The sequence below is a fragment of the Varroa destructor genome, unplaced genomic scaffold, assembly GCF_002443255.2.
Source record: "Varroa destructor unplaced genomic scaffold, Vdes_3.0 BEIS01000004.1, whole genome shotgun sequence".
NCBI classification, from domain to species: domain Eukaryota; kingdom Metazoa; phylum Arthropoda; class Arachnida; order Mesostigmata; family Varroidae; genus Varroa; species Varroa destructor.
In genome coordinates, this window is record NW_019211457.1 from 41740643 (window position 1) to 41749093 (window position 8451).

The 8451-nt window shown below is 43.8% G+C and overlaps 1 protein-coding gene and 1 long non-coding RNA gene across 10 annotated transcripts in view; one reads left to right on the plus strand and one right to left on the minus strand.

Annotated features, from left to right (window-relative positions):
• Positions 1-8451, minus strand: part of shot (dystonin-like protein short stop) — a 240444-nt gene that overhangs the window by 149121 nt on the left and 82872 nt on the right. The gene's annotated exons all lie outside the window — the stretch shown is intronic.
• LOC111250447 (uncharacterized) overlaps positions 1-8451 on the plus strand; it is a 79457-nt gene that overhangs the window by 53808 nt on the left and 17198 nt on the right. Inside the window, exon 3 of one of the 5 annotated variants that reach the window (XR_015327277.1) lies at positions 5610-6457. The exons of the other annotated variants lie outside the window; for them this stretch is intronic. This is a non-coding gene — a long non-coding RNA (uncharacterized LOC111250447). The remainder of the gene's footprint in view (positions 1-5609; positions 6458-8451) is intronic. 5 annotated transcript variants of the gene reach the window in all.

Consider the following 8451-nt stretch of genomic DNA (forward strand, 5'->3'; position numbering starts at 1 on the left):
TATATATATATTGACGTAATTCATTCATCAGCTGCACGTGATAATTGAGAATAGATATTTGGACGAAATTGGCTGAACGTGGCAAAATGTGCATTTCGGGATGGATATGTTTATTATTAACAAAAAGTCGACCCTCGAAACAGTGACATGTTATAGTATTGGCGGCTTAATGTCCAGGAATACACTTGGTTTAGTGACCTAAACGGTCATGAAAAGCTTATGATTTTCTAACAAACTGCTGTCTTCTACTCATGATGATAGCGAATAAACCTACGTCCGTTAGAAAAATCATTTCAGCAAAATGAACGGCAATATATACTGGGCATCCTGTATGTACGGATATCGGTCAATAAAGCCAAGACGACGAAACTTTCATATACTAGCACACAGTTAGCAGAAATCACGCTTTCGTCCGATTATTCTAAACTATAAAACGGCCGACTAAAAATAATGACGTTCTATAAAACGTAGATACTGTGCCGAAGGCCTTTATGCCTACCGACTTAAAATAGCGCGAGATGATTAGGTGCATGCCGATGCTTTTGGTTAGACCAGCCAAATGTACAGGACCCGCGAGCGGTTATTGTCACCGGCATCGGTTTCTCTCGCCGCTGGTGCTCGGCACCAGCCATTCGTGTTGCCAGCGTACCAGGTTGACTCATTCAGGAACAGTTGGTCTGTCCTGTATCGTCTGGGAACGGGGTCGGCTCTCCCTGACTGCCTTGCACTATCGCTGTCAATCGACAGCGACAGAAAGAGCGGCAGTGGCGATATTGCACCGGTGCGATGAGGACCCGGGAGGGACTTCCATCGCTCGAATAGTCCCTATTTTATGCAATAAGCGTGCACAACTTGCGGAAGTCGGTTGTGCAATGAGATCGGTATTGACATCATTCGCAGCGGCGACGATCGGCCAGCGGTAACGGTGCGCTATATTCGAGACAATGCGGCCGGAACCTCCGACGAGCAACTAAAAGGACCATCAACAATAACATGGCGACTGGTTCACACAGTGAAAGGATGACGGTCGGTGTAACCCAGATTTGTGAACCACATGATGATTACGGCTCCGCCTGCAGCTCGTCACCACTACAGCAACTGGGTCACGAGATCGGTCGGCATTTTCGCATTGGGCTCGCCGCCAACCACTGGACAGGATGGAATGGGGTAGACCTAGGAATGATGACGAGCATGTGTTTGGAACGAGCGGCTAGTCAAGACTAGAAGCTACTGGTCAAAAAAGTACTGCGGACGCTCGGATCTGAATCGCTAACTCCTACGCAGATATCTATTTAAGGAACATTGAGGGTCCATTAGTAGTGTCCAGCAGCAGCGAAAACTTCTCGCGTAAACGAAGATGGCATATCGGGGTGCGAAGGGTCTATTTCGATAAGTCTAAAACATCTGGTTTATAATGGTATTCGTATTGCTGCAGCGCTGATAATGGAGTATAACATTGCAGCCTGGATCGGCAAATGCTAACAAAAAAATAGAAATAGGTTGTTTTCTTTGATCTTTTATTTAAGGTATCTTCTTTAGATACCCTATAAGGTAAGGAGTACGTCGCCACTTAAACCAAGACTACTATGCCGAGATACTCTCAGACGCTCGAGTTGACCGAAGCAGAAGTGTGTGCCTATTTTTTATTGAGATACATAGTTTTCAACCAAGAGCTCTATTCTGCCCAAACGTTTGCGTAATAAAAAAAACATGAGCAGAACTGACCCGTTGACGTTTAGAAGGAAAGCAAACCGTCTAAAGTTTTTTTGTATTGTGTTAATGTCATATTGACCAGCAGTCCGGTGATGGTACAATCATGTTTAGAAAAGGTATCGATGATAACTTACTTAAAATTTAACTTATAGATTAATTCAGCTGTGAATGGGATCAGGGTCTCTAATGCGAACGGTCTTTCTTACCAACTGGCCACTATCGCTACCTGAAGAGAAAAATTACCGAGTGTTTTGTGTCAAAATCACATCGCTACAACAAGGTACCAGGTGAGGGGATCGTGGTTTACATCGTAGAGCTATAGTATACCAGCAAAGTTTACATATTCCCCATGACCTAATGATTTGATTGCAACATACTCTCAATTTTAAACCTAACTAGGTTTGATCCTGCTTGATAACAGATGCGGGGTTTGATGAAGCCGATATTCTATAGTCAGCGTCTGATTCAGCCATCTATAATGAGTATCGTCATCATACGATAACTTGTGATAGATTCATCGTACATTTTAGCTTATTTACCCAAACAGTCATGATAAGCAGCTACACAAATACCTCGACGTAAATAAGTTGTCAGCAAGTTCTCTCAACGAACACAGTGAATGCGAGGCGTGATGTGATTAGCCACATCGTAACTTCGGAATAGGTATAAGCTACCGCCTGACGTCTGATTAGTTTCTTCCTGTCTGCGTCCGACTGACAGGTCGTTTCGACAAGCATGGATAAATCGTGAAAATTGTTGTGGCCATCAGATGGCGCTTATGATCTTGCTGTCTCACAAGCTGGTTCACCATGTTGGCAGACGGCAAGCATCTCGCGTACGGTATCTACTAGACAACAGTATCTGGATTGTGTTTGTTCATGATTGGGCACGTACAATGTGGCACATACATGCTGGAACTTTTCTTATGATTCGTTCCTAAGAATGTATTTGAATAAACAAAGGACATTTTAAACAACGGTTGTTTACAAGTTCTTTGTGTTCAGTGTGATTTCTGACGGTCGTATTTATTCAAGACAACCCATACTCATTGCGATTCAGAACCTAAAGGACTAGATAATTATTTTTTAACTTTTAACAGTGACCGTACATAAAACGATACTGGCAACTTAGGGGTATTAAATTTTGTTTGAAAAAAAAGCTTAACAGGCACGTAAGAGAGACCCTTTAGAAGTCTCAAAAAGACTAACCGCAACATTTGATGTTTTAATAGGCAATTAAAGGGCTGGATATTTCTGTATAAACAACCTAGGTATCTCAAAAATGACTTTTTGAGCCGTCTTGATCAATTTTCGAGCCCTTTAAGCCTGAATCCTATAGAGGACCGTCCGATTTGCCTCATGAGTATTTTTCTAGGATTCGTCAGAAGCCTCCTAAAAATTGGCGATCATTTAGACAGGTAATTTCGGGCAGAAAAATACGTTGGTACTCTTGGTAGCATTCGTCCGGCGTGAAAAGACTAAATAACAACAGCCAAACCCATTAAAGTAGATCCGCACCTGAATCATATTCAGTATTTTTCTAGGGTACTATGTGTGATGAATCAACACTGATTGTATAGACGCGTCTGCAGATATTTTCATTTACGATCTTCAAAGCAAGCATTTGACGGTACGATAACGTTTAAAGTGTACATGATAAAAGATACTTTGTATTTATATATATATATATATATATATATATACGCTATTATATGTCTCCCTTCTACATATGATCTATAATAGATTATTACACTTTATCACCATGCGTTAGATAAATTTCGTGTATTTTACACGGTGTTAACGAAGCAGTGAGTCGTTGGTGGCTGACATTTAGAGTGCTACAACATTGTGATGGATAGGTATCGAACATCAAGCCAATAGTTTTTCTCATAGTTTCAGTAGGACTACATCACTTTAGCTGATACCGTTTGAGCCTAACCTTCTGTTTCAATGACGAATAATTACTGGCGGCGGCGGCAGCAGCAAGATCCCGCTATATCCATCCACCAACCATCTAGAAGCAGCTATATCCTCGAATAGTTGTTTTTTGCGGGGGTGAACTAGCTCTCTCGCTCGCAACCGGCAGCTAAAGAGAAAAGGATTTTAAAGTTCAAGATTACATGGTCGAGTGGCGTCAATCGGGGAGGTCCTAACCCGGCGCCAAAATTGAGCTTGCTTTTAACAGGGGGGGGGGGGGGGGGGTAGGCTGCTGGTTCTGGCGAGAAGTTGTTGGCATCGCAGGGCACTGGAAGGATCTCGACAGGCTTAAAGGCATGACTGCCTTTGCCAGTGGATATACCGGAAGCTGTTATGCAACCGAGCGAAAAGCTAGGGCTGCTGCCTGAGTAGTAATGCCGGTAACGGCAGTGCTGCAGAAACGATGCCAGGCATCGGTCGAATTCGATCCGTTGTAGTTGAAGTATACCTATCTCCGACTATTAGGCTGTATGTATCTCGAGTACGCGAGACCGTATTGCCTATAGTTGACTGTATGTACAGAATGAGACTGCTGACTATATCGTATTATCTTTTCTAGAGAGGATTCATTCTTGCCGCCGCTGCTACAGCGGTCGACAATAGGTTAGTGCTGGCAAAAATTCGTTTTGGGGAAGCTTCTGAGAGTTTTCGATCGGTCAGACATAACAGCAGTGCACACGGCACAGTCAGATCTTCAGGGTAGAAGGATCTAGGTCATCGGTACCAGGAAGTGATCTAGCGAGATGCAGATCTCTCTCGCTCACTCTCCAGATGAACACCGAGGGAACTGATCCGTTTTCGCTCGCTGAGATCTCTCCGAGATGATGTCTCTGCTTTTTGGGGACGGCAGAAACAAACAGCAAGGCGCGTAAGCGCTCGTTCGTAACGACAAATTTCGTAACAACTGAAAACATAGTGACTAATGATTTCAGAGCCCATTTTCTTTTGTTAACTGCTGGGTTTTTTTGGTATTTTAACTGGTGTCAATTGCTGTTTGCAGACTCGCCCGTGCGGGTCGTTGTGGGCAGCAGTCGAGCCAGCCTGCGAACTAGAAAACTGCAATTATGTGGGTGGCGCCACCAATGACAATCGGATCGAAAAGAAGGACAAATTGGTATAAACAAATTGCTCCATATCGAAATTGACTTCAATAAATAAGTCAAAGTTGGCCTGTGCAACCGTATCGTCTAGAGCATCTTGCCGGAACAGCGAGTAGAATCTTCTAAAGGGAGCTGCAACAGCTGCATCGGCAATCGCAGACCACTAATACAACGCGTATATATAACACTTAGCTAATTTATATATAACAACATATATATATATAAATTAGCTAAGATGTTCAAATAAAGCCAAAGCAACCGGCGAAACAATTGATTATGTTATCACCTACAGCATGGACATATTCGAATCGAGATTCTTTTTTTTAAATAGGGCCTAGTTGTCTAGTCCTGTGATGTCCTTCGAAGAAAAAAAACAGTTAATTAATTCGCAAATAACACCTTGTCTTACTGGATAACACTATCGTAATTTAGTTTCACATTGCCTTTACAGGTTGCGTAGCAAGCTATGTTAGTACTCAATGAGATAGACGTCTTGCCTTAGGTTTTGTATCCTAAAGAAGTCTTGCTTCGAGTTCTTTGTCAAGTATATGCATGTATGGTAGAGCAAACGTGAACAGACCCGAAGGATTATCATCTTCTTGCGATATTCGTCGATATGTTTTCATCCTGATCGTAGCACCTCTAGGTAGTCGATGCATAGCGGCACATCAAAGCGGAACACTGCTTCGCCCCTTTTCATCGTCAGAAACGATGTCTTTAGCGAGAATATCACAGGCACTATATTATGCGGTTTCTTTTTTCCTTCTGACCCTCGATCTCGATAATCGAGCCCCAACCTAAGCAAGCGTATCTATTACAGATGTATCGTGCAGGCGGAAAAGATCAAGCGACTCGTGGGTCCAGGTTTGCGCACGTTATCAACCTGAGACGAAGATGCAATTCACCGACAAGACGTATCAACACCATTAACGCTGCTAGAAGCTGCGGCCCTAGACGTACAGTTTGAGAGCAGAGAAACCTTCACGAAATGATATCTTCAAATAAAAGCCTACCCCTCAAATACTCGAACCATTGCCCGCACAGCTGGCTGCCTCAAGTCAACCAACGCAATGTAAAAAGGCCGCGTTAGTTCCGCTGAACTGATTCTCTCTCTCTGTCTCCATCGTCGTATCTTCTTCGTGCCGGAAACCGCACTCCGCCCTCGCAGTGATCGTAGCGCCGACCGCAATCGCGTGAGTTCGTCGATCTCACACCTCCTTGCTCTAGCGAGAGGCGTGGCGCGGAATCGCCACCGTCGGGAAATCGCGCTACTCAGTAGGTATCATCAGCGGTTGATCTTAATTAAACGAACCAATTTACCGGCCAAAGAGCTAGACGGTAGCTTTCGGACTACATGTTCAGCGGACATCGGGGTGCGTCTAGTAGCTGCCGGTTCGCTGCCACTACCTTGAACACCGAACAGCCACAAACTGCTCAGAGCTCGTCGATACTGGCCACTGCATAATCTGAGTCAAACTCGAACGCATCTATGAATACTGGAGTTTTCTGTTTCTGCCTCTATGTCTCGTTGTCTTTTTTCTTTAGTTCGCTGTCAATGATCTTTAGCTTTTTGAACGATCTGCAAGGCTCACCGAACGTGTAGGCGATACTAGTCGGAGTCGTTTGAAGTTGTAGGCGTCGTCTGGGCTTGAATCGGTTTCGATAGAGGTGAGGTTCTCATCATACCTATTCCTTCTCTCGTATTCATACATATCCATACAGTCGTACATAGAAGGCAGGAAGAAAAACAGCCAAGCTTCTGTCGGTCACCGCGTTCCCGGAATGAGCGATGCTGATAGGTGTTACTTCTCCTCTCAACGGGGTCACCTACCAGCGTCTACTGAGCCCTACATAGCATGGACTAAAGATAGGCTGGCAATCTATCGACCGCTAGAAGCCATCGCATATATCTCTATGCGATCAAATTATAGATATACGTACCACAGTGTTCATCCAATAAACTTTTTACTCGACGCGCCATTGGCTCATCGTCGCCGGATGAAATCGCTTCCGAGCTCACTTTCTCGCGCAATGCTGGATCTGTACACCCGCCTTCGTCGTTTCGAACAACCGACCGACGGTGGCAGTACTATACTGTACAAGAAACAATATCGGCCTAAGATGGCCGACGGCTGTAACTCGGTCTATTCATATGTGTGTACGCTGCACAATGCTTCGTAGGTGTCCAATCAGTATAGCTCTGTTATTTCTGCTATAGCGACCACACACATCAGAGCTGAGTGTCGCCAGCCATCGCCCGAGAACCGCCTCTAATAACAGCAAGAAGTGACAATAACATCGACAACTTCTCGTTGAAGTGAAAGGTGTTATCAATAGAGCAAGAACCGTGTCAATTGGGTTACCCGAACAGAGTTTTCGTAATACCTTTTATCAAAATGCTACAAATTTCGATAGGTGTCTAAGTAATCCTGTGTCGATATGCTCGTAAGCAAGTTGTGGACCGAAAGCGAACGCAACTATGACCATTGTGCAATCACGGTCTACATGAAAATTCATTTGTTCTCCAGGCAATAACTTGCACCGGGTGACACTTTGTTTATTAAAGTAAATCAGCTCGTGCCGTCGTGCACGCTGCATGCTTTTTTCAGTATTTTCAGAGGCCCATCTGAATATAACAGCATAGCTAAGTTTTCACGCGAATTTTTGAATTGTTGAAGTTACACAGAGGACAAAGTTTAGACCATATCGATAACGTTGCTTGCTGGTTTCGAAGCGGCTCCACTGAGCCTGGGGCATGTTGCTGAGGATGGATGTTCCGCCCTATTTGAGATTCGTCATGTAGATGTTTGACTAAACTGGCAGTGCCATGTTATTAACCTCGGTGTAATAACTTACCTGTTATGCATCATTTGTCAGGAATCAATACTGAGATTGGATATATTACATTGTGATAGAACTTTGCTATTTACTTAACTACCTATTCAGGTGTCGTCATTAGATAGCCTGAACAGGCTTATGGCTTCCTACTTCCTTTGAAGGTAACGGTTTTATGGTGAGAAGATATCCAGTACTGCAACATTCCAATAATAGGTTGCTATCACTTTTGAAAAGATTATATATAATCCATTGTTTAGCAATAAGTATAATAATGTTTTTACTAATGCTTGACAAACTGTAGCATATACATGCATCTTTCTATATCTATTCTATATATTACTAGCCGTGGTCCGTAAAAGATAGCTTGGATACGACTTTTTTTCATCTACATTGTAGCGCTAGAAACAATATATACGGTACGCCTTGGTCCGACTGGACAATGGGATCAAACTGCCTAACAAATTAACAGCAATTTATCACACGCTGCAGACAAAGCTATGTCCGGTGAAACTTTTCTATGCAGTGGCTTACTGATGTCGATATCGGGTTAGCCTACATTTACGCCTTCTCCTTCTTCAGTAGACAAATTTGCAGTTTTCTTACCTGGACCTCCATTCATGTCAATATTGCCTCGTGAACCCCTTCGGCAATGCAAAGGCGCTTACTCAGAACTATTGGCTTTAAGCTATTCTGGGGGTATTGGCGCTAGATAGACAAGCAATAAATTCACGTTCTCGCCGTCACCCCCCCCCCCCACCGGACACCGCCATCCTTTCAAGGGCTGACACCCGCGCCTTCGGTAATGGCTCGCTAAATTGTAGCGA